General features: G+C 38.4%; 1 long non-coding RNA gene across 1 annotated transcript in view; it reads left to right on the top strand.

Moving 5' to 3' along the window:
* Positions 1-15979, top strand: part of LOC118555634 (uncharacterized) — a 354728-nt gene that overhangs the window by 289820 nt on the left and 48929 nt on the right. Inside the window, exons 2-3 of the long non-coding RNA XR_013445371.1 lie at positions 9622-9772; positions 15611-15730. This is a non-coding gene — a long non-coding RNA (uncharacterized LOC118555634). The remainder of the gene's footprint in view (positions 1-9621; positions 9773-15610; positions 15731-15979) is intronic.

Genomic DNA, 15979 nt, shown 5'->3' with positions numbered 1-15979 from the left:
CATTCTTCCTCTTTTCCTGAAGTTGTATCTAATTTTCAAGTTATACGTGCTAAAATAAGTCATTTGGGTGGAGAAGGAAAAGAAAAAGCTTTCCTTGGAATTTTCAGAAAACCACCCTGGAGTCCCCTGAGATGTCTTCATTCAGATTGGTTTTGGCAGATGGGGGAAGTATCTGCTTCATTCTACTTCATTGCCTACTCCAGCGTCTCTACAGGTCTGTCACTCTCTGAGCTATTTATCCATGCTGGGCTGTGGCACCAGGGGACCCAGCAATACCAGCATGATGCGGGTGCAGAAACAATGGAAAGGTGGTGTGTCCATGCACACATGCATTGAAGTCTCATAGAGTCCCGCCTGCTGTGCTGCCCACAGTGTCCCCCTTGCCCGCTCTAGAACTTTTGACCTTAGATGCTTTTCAGATATTCAGGGAGTTTGTGGTGGTGGTGGCCCCTTTTATTAGCAGTTTCCTTTGTCTCTAATTCCATAACCCCCTCTTGATCACCTGTCCAGAACTTACTTACCATTTATGTCTAAGCTCAGAGCTCAGTTCCCAGACCCCCTAAAACAGGATCAGTGCCATTTTACGTGTTTTAAACTCTTGTCACACTGCTTTATCAACACCTGTGCATTCGTCTACTTCCTCCTTCTGACTGTGAGATCCTGGGGATCGGGCATCATGTGGGTCTGGATTATCGTTAAGTCCTTACTGAAAGTAACAGAAACCCACTAATTTACTTTCCCTTTCTCCAATTATACAAAATAGAAGAGAAAATGGTATTAATTTTTATGTCATCATGCATATATTTAATGAAAAACTTGTCTGTGATGGTTGTTTGAAATGGAAACATGTTTTTCAGAAAACTGGTATGTTAATTTCTGTCATAGAACTTATGTACAAAATATTCTTAAAATAGCAATGAGATACACCTCATAAGAACTAAAAATAACAGGATTAATAATACTATTGTCAAAGAATGATAGGATATGGAACCACTGTAACTTTTGTACATTGCTGATAGTTATATAACTTTGTACAACAACTTGAGAAAACTGATTCATCTACCAAAATTCAGCATTTTCATACCATTTAATTAGCTGTTTCCATGTGTGCCAGAAGACATGAATGATAATGTTCATAGGAGCATTTTCCTACTGGCCCCAAATTGGAAACAGTACAATTGTACATCCACCGTAGAATGGATAAATGAAACGTGGCATATTCATGCAGTAGAATGTTATGCTGCAAAGAAAATGAATGGACTGTAGCTATACACATAAACATGGCTGAATCTTATAGCTATTTTCATTTATATAAAGTTCACTAACAGGCAAAACTAACCTACCATATCAGAAGTCAAGAGAGTGGTAACCTTGGAGGAGGAGGAGTGATTGGGAAGAGGCATGACGGGGAATTCTGAAGTACAAGAATGTTCCCTTTCTTGACCTGGATGGTAGTTTATGGCATGTTCAGTTGGTGATAATTTATATTTTATTATTTGTACACATTTTTGCATGTGTGCTATACTTCAATAAAAGTGTTTTTAAAAATCCAAGCTGATGATAGTATATCTGTATACCAGAAATATGTCTGTGTAAAGGTTAGAAGAGGTCACTTTGGGTAGATATGGTAAATATTCTTTACAGGAGCATACAAGTTTACCAGTATAAGTCTATTTCTCTCCTTCCAGAAGCTCTGGAAGGACTCCTTTCGGCACTGTAATTGCAGTGTTACTAGGTGAGCATTACTCTAAAGCAGGGATTCTTTTTTTTTTTTTAATTTTATTTTATTATGTTTGTTAGTTGCTATACATTACATCATTCGTTTTTGATATAGTGTTCCATGATTCATTGTTTGCGTATAACACCCAGTGCTCCATTCAATACGTGCCCTCCTTAATACCCATCATCGGGCTAACCCATCCCCCCACCCCCTATCTTCCCCTCTAAAACCCTCAGTTTGTTTCTCAGAGTCCATAGTCTCTCATGGTTCGTCTCCCCCTCCGATTTCGCCCCGCTTCATTTTTCCGTTCCTACTATCTTCTTTTTTTTTTTTTTTTAACATACAATGTATTATTCATTTCAGAGGTACAGGTCTGTGATTCATCAGTCTTACACAATTCACAGCGCTCACCATAGCACATACCCTCCCCAATGTCCATCACCCAGCCACCCCATCCCTCCCACCCCTCACCCCTCCAGCAACCCTCAATTTGTTTCCTGAGATTAAGAATTCCTCATATCAGTGAGATCATATGATACTTGTCTTTCTCTGATTGACTTATTTCGCTTACCATCATACCCTCTAGTTCCAGCCACGTCATTGCAAATGGCAAGATTTCATTTTTTGATGGCTGCATAATATTCCATTGTATATATATACCACATCTTCTTTATCCATTCATCTGTCAGTGGACATCTTGGCTCTTTCCATAGTTTGGCTATTGTGGACATTACTGCTATAAACTTTGGGGTGCACGTACCCCTTCAGATCACTACATTTGTGTCTTTGGGGTAAATACCCAGTAGTGCAATTGCTGGATCATATGGTAGCTCTATTTTCAACTTTTTGAGGAACCTCCATACTGTTTTCCAGAATGGCTGCACAAGCTTGCATTCCCACCAACAGTGTAGGAGGGTTCCCCTTTCTCCGAATCCTCCCCAACATCTGTCATTTCCTGATTTGTTAATTTTAGCCATTCTGACTGGTGTGAGGTGGTATCTCATTGAGGTTTGGTTTGGATTTCCCTGGTGCCAAGGGATGTTGAGCACTTTTTCATGTGTCTGTTGGCCATTTGGATGTCTTCTTTGCAGAAATGTCTGTTCATGTCTTCTGCCTATTTCTTGATTGGATTATTTGTTCTTTGGGTGTTCAGTTTGGTAAGTTCTTTATAGATTTTGGATACTAGCCCTTTATCTGATAGGTCATTTGCAAATATCTTCTCCCATTCTGCTGGTTATCTTTTGGTTTTGTTGATTGTTTCCTTTGCTGCGCAAAAGTAAAGCAGGGATTCTTTTTTTTTTTTTTTTAGAAACATAACATTACCATTTCTTTTTTTTTTTTTTTTTGCATTTACATGACTTTTTATTTTTTTTTTGTTTAGTTGGTTTTTTTTATTATGTTATGTTAGTCACCATACATTACATCATTAGTTTTTGATGTAATGTTCCTTGATTCATTGTTTGCATATAACACCCAGTGCTCCATGCAGAACATGCCCTCTTTAATACCCATCACCAGGCTAACCCATCCCCGCAGCCCCCTCCCCTCTAGAACCCTCAGTTTGTTTCTCAGAGTCCATAGTCTCTCATGGTTTGTCTCCCCCTCTGACTTCCCCCCCTTCATTTTTCCCTTCAGCAGGGATTCTTAACCTTTATTTTTCTCAGCTAGTTTGGTATGACCTATAAACTAATATACCTAAGATTACAAAGGAAACCTACTGTATTACAGTTATCAAAATATTAATTATGAATTTTTATTAACACATTAAATAACAAGGCAGTACATTTAGAAAGTAGGCAAGTTAAAGTTAAAATTCATTTTTAAAAGATATGTCAGAGTGAAAGCTATTTACACCCTCCCATGTCACATTACAAACAGGAGTGTGTCTTTACAGGAAGTTAAGAAATCTCATTTGAACCATCCAGTCTTGCACAACTTAAACAGTGAAGATGGCTTATCTCCATGTATGTATTGATGAATGAACAGTTGTAGATATCAGCATAGATGCTTCTGTCACCATTAGAAGAACTTGCCACCACTTGGTGATAGAACCACCACTAGATGCCATGCAGTTGTCCAGCTGTGCATTATGAGTAGCTGTAGGTAGAAGGATCATAATGAGATATGATCTAGTGCCAAGGCTAATAGCCCTTGTAATTTCTAAGTAGTGGTGAAAAAAAATTAGTACTTGAAGTATCTTTAACAAGTATAAAATAGTATACATAATATCCTGTATATGTAATATGAAAATATTTTTATTTCTGTTGGTCTATATAAAGTCACAGTTACTGCTGATACTTTTGTGATTTGTTGCTTGTATTCATAATGAAGGAAATGCTACATTTTAGTTAGAAGTTAGGAAAGTAAAATAAAGATTAAAATATAGATGTAATTTTTCCCCACCCAAGTTATGCATTCCCTGAATTGTGTCCTGGGTTAAGAACTGCTGTTTGAACAAATAATACATTATATGTTTTAAAAAAAAAAAAAAAGTAGGAAGGGAAAAATGAAGGGGGGAAGTTGGAGGGGGAGATGAACCATGAGAGACTGTGGACCCTGAGAAACAAACTGAGGGTTCTAGAGGGGAGGAGGGTGGGGGGATGGTTAGCCTGGTGATAGGTATTAAAGAGGGCACGTACTGAATGGAGCACTGGGTGTTATATGCAAACAATGAATCATGGAACACTACATCAAAATAAATAAATACATAAATAGTTAAAAAAAAAAAGAGAGAGAACTGCTGTTTGAAAGTGAAGGTGTGAATTTCTGTGTTGACCTTCCTTGTTGAAGAATAGGTTGTAGGGAAGAGATGATACCAAAAGCCCTTAATAATCACAAATGACACTTTAAGCTTTTTTATAGACAAAGAGCTAAGGTTAAGACTAAATGGAAACAAGAATTTCACGTGCTCAGAACCCTCAGGAGACCTGCACCTCTGAATGTAAAACCACTGACCCTAATCCTTTATTGTTTATGTTAAGGCATCTGCGTAGGTTGGGACACTTAGAAGCATAAATTGACAAATGGAAACATTTAACTTTTTTTTCTTAGATTGGGTCCCTTCACATAAATGTAGACTAGGGAATGGAACAATTGGATAACTTCTGCTTATCCTTCAAATCTCAGCTCACCCTACATGTCAGCCTTGTTAAGGAGTACTTCCTGTTCCCAAAGCGCCTGGAACTCCCCTATAAGTAGCACTCACCATCCTGATAATTTTGGGTTAGGGATTTGTTCTTTTATTTTACTAGATTATAAGCTTCATGCAGCCAAAGACAAATATCTGTCTAATTTGTTGCTTTATCCCTAGCAAATAGCACAGTGCCTGGTATGTGGCTGGCACCCACCAAATATTTGTGGAACTAACAAACAAAAAAGCTACCAGATGCTTTTTGGAACCATCTCTCTCCTGTTGGTTAGTCACGATGAAAAGAATCATGGGGAAAGGAATGAACCACGATCCTGTCTTTAGAGCATAGTGGGAGGTCCGAGTCTTGCAGAAGGCTGACTTAATGCAGAATGACTACTGCATAAGAGGGGGCTTTCAAAAAATTAGAAATCAGAATATCAACATATCAAACAGATACAACAACTTCACTGACTGATGGAAGCTCCACAAAATTGAAAGTGAAAATGCCCCCTCTTTTATATGGGCAAGCCACTTAAATCCTGTATGTGTTTTTCCTCAATTTTATCTAAGAGATAATTTTTATTATCCTCTTTAAGTTAGTTAACTAAGTTAATAAAATGTAGAACTGCTTTTGACGAAAGTAGCTCTTTACAAAGGGTTACTGAGAATTAACACTGCTGAGTAAATTAAATTCACTGTAGAGGGAGATCAGCTATGACTAATCTAGGTCTTTTTTTCCTCACATTATTCCTTGATTTATTTTCCACAGTTTACCAGACAAAATCAGCTTTTCTTCTGAGTGATTGTGATCTGTGTTTTGATACAAAATGACTTCTTTGTATACCAAATGAGTAGCTTATATAAGGAGGAGGTTAATTTTTTTCACTCAGTTCAGCTCTGCCGGTCATACTAACTATAAAAAGGACCAGATTTGTGGCCTTGAATATTGTTGCATGTTGTAAAATATATATTTTTATAATACCACAAGAACTAGGGCAAGGACGAATGACTCTCAGCACTATTTTCACCCATTAATTTTATAAGTTTATTGTTTGATACTCCTTTTAAATGAACTGGACCTATGCCCTCAGTCCATAAAGAAGATAGAACATTCGCTGCTGTGTACTGACATTATTGTTTACCATCATGAGCCAGGAGTCAAGTCAAGAGAGAACTAGCGTTGCCATCCACTGACCGCTGCAAAGAATCCCACAATATGAATTAAACAAACATTTCCTTTTGCACATTTTCTTCAAAATATGCAAAACCAGTGATGAGTAGCTCTACTTTGCAAGGAAACTAGTTTTCTGATCAGAGAATTAAGTATATTTGTAGCTAATTAATTCTGGCGTGCATGACCTGAAATCATGGAGATCAGAAATATATACCAATGGGGAACAATTGACATTTGCCCCCATCTATAGGGTTGTGACTGTTGATACCCCACATTAAAACATTTCTTGGTTCCAGCATCTCCCAAAATCTATGAGGCTGATCTCTAGGAACTCATTTGAACATTTGGTGGATCAAGTGCTGAATGAGGGCCAAGGCTTTTCCCAAAAGTACGTCTTGGTCGTGCATGCACTTACTCCTGGGTTGTACCTCCATACAGGTGTTCTTCTGTGGGAGAATAGCAACTACATTTGTTTGTTTGTTTGTTTGTTTCATTTAAATTCCACTAGCCAACATATAGTTTCAGATGTAGTGTTCAGTGTTCATCAGTTGAGTAAAACACGCTCATCATATCACGTTCCCTCAATGCCCATTACCCGGTTACCCCATCCCCCTGATTTTTTTTTAAACAGCAAAACCATGTGAACCCTACAGTCTGCTCTCTTGATCTCCAAAGTATACAGATTTTCACTCAAGCAGCAATTAGCAACTTCACTGTACTCATCACATTATTAAAACATATATGCAACATCATGTCACCTGCTCTTCATCTGGCTGACATGGATTCCATTTGGGAAAGGGTTTTGAAAGGGAGATACCATTCGTCACCTCTTGGTTACTCTTGGTCATATTCTATGCTTAGTTTGCCTTTGCTCTTTATAGAAGTACTTTTAATAACTTGTACATTCACATATTGCTCAAGTTTTTATTCAAGACTGTTTTAAGAAACAACTGAATGATACTGTATCTTTACTTCTCAGGCAGGTATTTTATAAAATGTATGCTAACAGTCAGTTTTTGCAACAACATTCCCTATATAAAATTCCTGGTAAGAAATTTATTTTAGGGGGCGCCTGGGTGGCTCAGTCGGTTAAGCGTCTGCCTTCAGCTCAGGTCATGATCTCAGGGTCCTGGGATCGAGTCCCGCATCGGGCTCCCTCCAGTGGGAAGCCTGCTTCTCCCTCTCCCACTCCCCCTGCTTGTGTTCCCTCTCTCACTGTCTCTCTCTGTGTCAAATAAATAAATAAAATCTTTTAAAAAAAAAAAAAAAAGAAATTTATTTTAGGATTTATTAAGAGAAAAAAATTAAAGAAACCAAACTTCATTTTCTCAGTAAAAAAATATTTTGTTTCAACTTCTTTTAATGTACATTGTGATACTATATTTACTTTTTTTAGCTAACTCCTAGGAGACACAATTAAATCTGGGGTATAGTTATAGCAATTACATTAACCTTTACATCTAACACATTTGTTTTCATTTTTCATTTTCTATTTTATTATCCCAGTATATATCTCTTATGATAATTTTTGTCAAATTGTGTTAGAAAGAAATTAGATCCATGGCACTCCAACCATCAACTCCCACAACAGAAGGGACATATATTACATAATGCATGAAAGAGAGTTTGGCCACTGTGGGTATAAACTGGATGAACACAGATTGAATGGATGAAATCTTTAATCAATACACAAATATTTGTGCCTATGGAGGATTGCTTTCTGAGGTAGAATAAATGAATTAGAAATAAAAAATATGAAATAGAAAATTAGAACGCTGAGAGAGCTAAGGGTATATTCATAACCAGTAGCATGTGTCACACAGTAATTTAACTTATAAAATTACAAAAGAGTGAAACTCAAGAGACCTTTCACTAAGAAGGGATTTTAGCCAGTTTTGAATGGTGGAGAACAGGATGACAGATCGGATGTGTAGATGTGTGTGCATAATTCTCTGTGTTCTCATGAATGTTCATGTTATTTGAAGATTAGAAAGGGTGTTTGGAGAAAAAGCAAATAAGTAAAATACAGCATTTTTATGATACCTACCAAGAGTGAAGGATGACAGAAGTCCATTCTTCTACATAAGATTTTGACTCCCAGTTAAGTTTCTGAATTTTTCCTCCCAATAAAGATAAAATATCAATTGTGTTATTAGGAATCATTGGTAAATTATATCTGGACTGAAAAAGTTAGAGATCTGATAGGGAGCCACAACTGTGGATCTCCCTGAATATGGTGACTCTTATAGTTGGATATGTTCTTTGTTGGGGACCTATGGGATTGTTTGTAGAAATCCAGGATCCTGTGGGTCAGGAGCTTTTAAGCCAGTGTAATTCATTCCATTGTACTTGAACTGTCACCCAGGGTGACCAAGATGGGTTTTACACTCCTCTCAGCTGAATGAACTTTGGTCAGATTCCTTTCTGACTATGGGCCCCTGACCTCCCTATTTTTAGAGCATTAACTTTAGAGAACTTGGAATTGTAAATTCTTCCTCTACCTCTGAGATGTAAATCTTCTATAACCTAGGACCATCTTTCTCCAGGACCTGGGAGCTTCCCTTTGAAATGTAATCATCAAGAAAGATAGGACGCCTGACCCCAGCCTCATTTCGAGGGTAGGAGTCTAACTTCAGTGGGCTATAAGGGATAGTTAGCAAACAGAGATCAAATAATGTGGCCTAATCGTATTGACTAACCTCCCTGCTTAAGCTCACCCCAGCGGTTAAAGGGAACTCTTGTATGCTGTTGCTGGGAATGTAAATTGGTATAGCCACTATGAAAAACAGTATAGAGCTTCCTCAAAAAAATTAAAAATAGAAATACCAAATGATCCAATAATTCCACTACTAGGTATTTACCCAAAGAAAATGAAAACACTAATTCAAAAAGATATATGCACCCCTGTGTTTACTGTGGCATTATTTACAGTAGCCAAGATATGGAAGCAACCTAAGTGTCCATCAGTAGGCAAATGGATAAAGAAGATGTGGAATATATATGCAATGAAATATTACACAGCCATTAAAAAGATGATGTCCTGCCATTTGTGACCACATGGATGGACCCAGACAGTATTACTCTAAGTGAAATAAGTCAGACAGAGAAAGACAAATACCATATGATTTCATTCATATATACAAAAACGAATGAATAAACAAACAAACAAAAAGCAGAGTCAGACCTATAAATTCAATGATGGCTGCCAGAGGGGAGGGAGTTGGGATGGACAAAATGGGTAAAGGAGAATGGGAGAGACAGGCTTCCAGTGATAGAATGAATAAGTCACAGAAATAAAAGGCACAGCATAAGCAGTATAGTCAATGCTATTGTAACAGCCTGGTGTGGCACCAGAAGGTAGGTAGAGTTGTGGCATAGCACAGCGTATAAACTTGTCGAATCACTATGTTGTACACCTGAAACTCGTGTAACCTTGTCTATCAACTACACTCAAATAAAAAAAAATTGTTCTGAATCTTCCCATCTTCTATTTCAGGAGAGTTGAGTTCATTCTCTCTTCCTTATTGCAATAGTCTTGAATAAAGTCTTCCATGCTATTATTTTTAACAAGTGACCAGTGTAATTTTTCTTTTACAGGGATGACGTGAGAGAGGAAAGAGGACAGCTACTGGTTGGTTGTGTGGACTGCTGCAAAGACTACTTCCAAAGAAGCAGCCTGGTGCAGCTCTTCTCTCTCATCCTCTCTCTTCCCGAGCTGACTAAGGCCAACAGGGCCTATGATAGTCCTGTGAGTTTAAATGCTTAGTTGGGGCACCTGGGTGGCTCAGTTGGTTAAGTGTCTGCCTTTGGCTCAGGTCATGATCCCAGGGTCTTGGGATCGAGCCCCACGTCTGGCTGTCTGCTCAGCCAGGAATCTGCTTCTCCCTTTCCTTCTGCTCCTCCCCCTGCTCATGCTCTCTCTCTCTTTCTCTGTCAAATAAATAAATAAAATCTTAAAAAATGGAATGAATGAATAAATAAATAAATAAATAAGTAAATAAATAAATGCTTAGTTGAAGATTCCCCAGTGCATATTGCACTTAAGGTGACCCTATCCTACTATCTTGCTACTATTTTTCATTTTGTTTTTTAGTGGAGTTTACTTTCAACCAAGTAAAACCAGAAAGTGAGATGTAAATGTGAAATGATGAGTCCTAATTAACTTGCTTCATAGTTTTCAATAGCCTAATCTTTTTTGTCAGTACTTGATACTTAATTACTATTTTATGGCTCTTGAGAAAGCCCGGTCCCTTATAATGGAGCTGCTTACTTGTGTTGGGAGTTTTGAAGAACAATTCAGGTATTTTAGTTAGCTGCAAACAGAATAATAGCTTATTCATAGGTAAGGAAGTGTACTATCATCAAAAAAACAGGATTTATAAGAAAATGAATAGAGGGAAAAAAAAAACCTACAGTAGTCTAGGACCAGTGAGGTTTCTTTAGCATTTTGTAGGATCCCTCAGGATGGGGATAAAACTGATTCCCTGGCAGCTAGTAAAGAGGCTACTCTGAACAACCTGCTCTTGAGCAGGCTGCCTGGGGTCATCTCATAAAAAAACAGAAAATCAATTTCAGTTGTTTATAGATTCTTTGAAAAACCTTGAGAGTTCAACTTTGAGTGTATATGATAATCTGTCTCTTTGTATTATCTACTGGGGTGCTTTCATTTGGTAACTTTCAATTAATTATTAGTCCAGGGCTGCACCACTTCCTCACCAGAATTTCTCAGCACATTCACACAGCCTCAGCTTGGGCTGGATGATGGTAGACGTTCCTTCCTGAGGGCTGAATGTGTTTTTCAAAACAATTAAACAGATTCAATTGATCAAGCCAGAAACACTGTTCAGAGACCTATAGATAGAACAGAGGAGAACCAAAGAAGGAAAACAGGAACTTTTTGACTCATTTTAATTCTTTTAATGATCCTTTAAATGTAGGTCATTTATTTGAAAGGAAGTATGTTTAAGACTTGGGGAAATTATTTCAAATATATTCTAACTTTAAATTAAAGCACATTCAGGCAGATAATGGATTGCTGGAAAATTATTATACACACTTTATCTAAAGAGCTGTCAAGAATTTATAAATGAATACCACATTGTCTGAAGTACTTAGAGAATACAGACAGCTTCCTTGCCCTAATGCTAGCTATCAGCTGTTAATGCATAATAATTATGTCTTCACTGATAATTCTTACAAGAACTTGTTTTCTGTATCTCATTATTGTAATTCTCTTCTTCCTTCACCTTCTCCTGCTTTTAACCTTTCCTTTTTTATTTTTATTATTTTTTCTATACAGAGATGAATTCTCTGGAATATGAAAGGATTTAATGGATGATGGGTTTTGTAGGGACATAGATGGCACATTTAAATCTAGAAAAATGACATTAGCTTAATTGAGGAAAATAAGAAAAAAACATCTCTGGAACTATTCCAGATATCTTTGTATGCCACAGATAAAGGACTATGGGATATTGTGGGAGAAATCTGGACATAAGCTATGGGGAAATGGGACTCTGGCAGAAACTCAATTAAATTCAGAGCATTCCTAAGCTCAGGGCAGACAGTGTGCTTAGGTGCCATAGGAGTTAAAAGGTGAGGAAGACCCTGTGTGTATTTAAGGAATTTATGATCAGACCAAGTTCCTTTCTACTCAGGAGTCCTCTCTTTGAAAGCAAGTTTGACTTCTAGCCATTTTAAATTCTTACAGCCTAGCACAGGACCTGTGAATGTCCAAGAAATAGTTATTGAACAGAAGCACACAAAGTGGGACGCCTGGGTGGCTCAGTCAGTTAAACATCTGCCTTCAGCTCAGGTCATGATCTCGGGGTCCTGGGATCAAGCCCTGCATCGGGCTCCCCGCTCAGTGCAGACTCTGCTTCTCCCCCTCGCTCTCTCAAAATAAGATCTTTAGAAAAAAAACAATAGTGAGAAAACTGCCATATTAATCAAGAAATCTTTCTCTGCAGCACCTATAGACCTTTAAAAATGTATCTCACCTCTCCCTGGGGTGCCTGCATGGTTCACTTAAAGCATCAACTCTTGATTTCAGCCCAGGTCATGATCTCAGGGTTGTGGGATTGAGCCCGGCATCAGGCTCCACATTTAGCAGAGAGTCTGCTTGAGATTCTCTCTCTCCCTCACCCTCTGCCTCTACCACCTCCCCCCACGCTCTCTCTCTCAAATAAATAAATAAATCTTTGGGGGAAAAAAGTATATCTCAGCTCTCCCTTTGAGTTTACGGAAGCCTCATCTAGATTTAACAGATGAGAAAAGCAAACGAAAATAAAAATAATAACCACTTATTGAGCTACCAAATTTTTACACTGTATTGAGTATTCTACAGGGTGCTTTACATGTTTTATCTGACTTTATTCTCAAATCATTCTGTGAAGATATGATGAAGCAAATGAAGCCCCTGGCAGTGAAGAATTTTTGTACAGTTCTATAGCTAGTAAGGGGAAAGACTAGGATCACAGCTCTGTTCTGTTGAACTCCAGAGCCCATGTTTCTTCCATTGGTCTTTATGGTTCTCAAGCATGAGCAAATTACCTGCAGCCACTAAATACATGCTTCCAATAAGCCAGAAACTTTGACAAGTGCTCTTAACTTGACATTCAAGACATCCTGAGAATTGCCCCCTCGTAAAAGGTAAGGTAAACCTTGATTTTCCTAAGTGAGCAATCTGAAGCTGATATTTAAGACATTTTCCTCTCATTTCCAAATCCCATTCGTAGTATTTGTTATGACAAAAATACGTGTGAAGTTTGACTGTGACTTCCAAATATATGTGTTTTTACTGCTCTTCTCTTTCTAGCAAAGAGGGGAGGAATGGAAAGGAGAATGGAAATTGATGTTTTAGGTATACTAGTAGATAGTACTAGTAGAAGCAGAATTTAATCTCCAGAAGCCATTTTCTGATCTTTGAGATCTTTGAGATCTTTCTGATCTCAAAGCCCATTTTTTCCCTATTCTACCATCCCAATTCCCCAAAATTGATAGCATAGTTGTTGAATTGTATTGTGCTACCTCTGCCAAAATCTAGCTGCAAATTTTTGGACAGATCTCTCTAAGCATCAGTTTATTCATCTATAAAATAGGATTAATGGTAATGATTATCTCATAGGGCTTGAGTGTTAAATAATTTAATTTGCTAAGTATCATGCCTAACAAGAAGAAAGCCAGCCAGTCTTTCCACGACACTGGCAGTGTAAGAAAAGGCACATTTTATATTTGTCTAAATGAAATTAAATCTTGATTTAAGATCTGTGTGCCAAGGTTGGCTGTATCTCTGACATCAGTGAAATTTGAGGCATCACTCCTCTATTATATTGTAATAAATTCCAAAGTTTACTCAGTTAAAAAAAGAAAGGGCTAGGGGGCATGGTCTTCTGTTTCTGTGGGCCATGACACTGGGCCTCTTGGTGTTATGTAATCCCCTGACACAGCTGAAGCTGCAGAGAGGCCATGTTCTCAGCCTCAGCCATGGGAGTATAATGGGAGTACCCAAGACCAAGGTTCCTAATCTGCAGCCCACACCGTCACTCCTGGAGCAGGGGTAGTCCCCTTCAGAGTTCCTGCCAGCTCGGGGCTTCTGTGAGCCAGAGGGACCCAAGTGTTGGAGGAGGAGGTCATGGAGAGGACATAACAACTGATTGACCATGGTAGATCCAGGCAATCAAAGGCTCCTCATCCCCTCTCCTGTCCTTGGAAGGTACATTCTGCCCACCATCCCCACAACAGGACCCATTTCAAGGAGGTAGCCTTGAGAGAGAGCAATGTGTTACTGAGACATACATGACAGAACCCAGTGAAGGCCTCCATATAAACTTTTAAGATTCTGGCAGGTGGGTATGGAGAGCTCCTCCTCTTGTGTCCACCCAAGACAAGCCTTTTATATAAGTTTCCTTGCCTTTTTTTTTTTTTTTTAAGATTTACTTATTTATTTGAGAGAGAGAGAAAGAGAAAGAGAGAGTGCTCAAGCAGGGAGGGGGTGGAGGGAGAGAAAATCTCAAGCAGACTCCCCACTGAGCACAGAGCCCAACTCCTCAATCTCACGACCCTGAGATCATGACCTGAGCCAAAATCAAGAGTCGGAAACAACCTACTGAACCACCCAGGCGTCCCCATTCCCTTGCTTGTTAAAACTGCCACCTACAAACTGTAGTGGTCTGACTCTTTCTTCAGGCTCTCTTTGCCCTCTTTGTGCAGCGACCATTTCAGATTTCACCCAGGAAAGTCGAATTTTCGAACCAAGACCAAGTTGCAGCCTTCATCTTTCTACCTCCCAGTTAATAGGGTTGCCACACTCTGGGCTAAAGCCTTGCACCTCCTCAGTTGGAGAATGCACAGCGTCTATGCCCTCCTCTCTCAAACAGGATTAACTTCTTTTAATTGCCCAGACTTTTTAAAAGGGACTCTGTGCAGGGTTGCTTAATGTGGATTTTCCATTTCAGACTTGAAACCCCCTGACAGATTGTTAAACTGCCCCTTCCCATCTCCCAGTCACTTCTTTGTACTAACCTCATGATGAACTAATAAGGCTAGTCAACAGACTATATTTTGAGTACAGCACTGTTACACACTTCATCATAATATGCATATTTTTCTATATTTTGCTTTTCGGCCATTTAACATCATATCTTGGAGATCTTTCAATGAAAGTCCAAATTTAGAGCAATCTGTAGACCACATGAAACTGAGTAGGAAAAAAAAAACTTGTTTTTGTGAAGTGCTAATATGTTTCAGGCTGTTTGTAACACAATATTACCTAGTAAAAGCTGACTGGTACACATATTTCTACTTGTATTTTACTAACACCATCTAGAATTAATCATTGTCAGTTATCTTTCCCTTAGAATAAATAAGAGAATTAATGATATATTTCACTGCTTTATTTGTTCAGCATTGTTATTTATATCCCACTTTTTCCTTATGAATTCTTTTTTTCTTTTTTTTTTTTAAAGATTTTATTTATTCGAGAGAGACACAGCGAGAGAGGGAACACAAGCAAGGGGAGAGGGAGAGGGAGAAGCAGGCTTCCCGCTGAGCAGGGAGCCCGATGCGGGGCTCGATCCCAGGACCCCGGGATCATGACCTGAGCCGAAGGCAGACGCTTAACGACTGAGCCACCCAGGCGCCCCGAATTCTTTTTTTCTTTTTCTGTTTTGCTGAAATACATTGTAAGGTAACCCTTTCAGAGGAAGTCTGTGGGTAGTAACAGAATTCTTTAGTTCTCTTAAATTGTTGAGATTTTGCCTTCACAAACATGATAGTTTATTTTTGCAGAGGTTCAGAGTTAATGGTTCTCAGGACTTTTGAGCTATTATTTCTTTGTCTTCTTGGATTTGGCATTGTCAGTGAGAAATCTGATATCAGTCTTGTTTTCATTGCATTCCTTATTCCAGTATTTTGATTTAGTATTTATTTGGATTTTTTTTTTTTAAGTATTTCTATATTCTCCTGAGGATTTTTTGTATGCTAAGTTCTTGTATGTTTGGTAATGTATGTCAGTTGCTGTTATGCTTGAAGGATAATTCGGCTGTTTTAAATGATTGGGTGATACTGTTTTCTTATAATCTTGTAGATACGTCTTCCCTGACTCCTGCCATGAGGAGTAGCTACAGAGAAGACTGAAGCAACCTGACTTTTCCCTGTATACATCGCTCCCTTTTCTATTTGGATGACCATATACTTCTTTCTTCAGGTAAATTCTAACATGTTCTATCTTAGTGTCTTTCGTTCTTTAAACAAATTTTCCTAAGACATCTGGGAAGTAGAATGTTCTTCAGATATGCAGATTAAAACTTTTCTATAATTTGAAATTTAAAAATATTCACTTGGTCTTTGCATGGTTTTCAGTTCCATTCTTTATAAATTCTGCTACACTAGGGGCACCTGGGTGGCTCAGTCAGTTAAGCGTCTCTGACTCTTGATTTTGGCTCAGGTCGTGATC

Source organism: Halichoerus grypus, chromosome 2 (assembly GCF_964656455.1).
Source record: "Halichoerus grypus chromosome 2, mHalGry1.hap1.1, whole genome shotgun sequence".
In the NCBI taxonomy this organism is placed as follows: domain Eukaryota; kingdom Metazoa; phylum Chordata; class Mammalia; order Carnivora; family Phocidae; genus Halichoerus; species Halichoerus grypus.
This window is presented reverse-complemented; position numbering and strand designations above follow the sequence as displayed.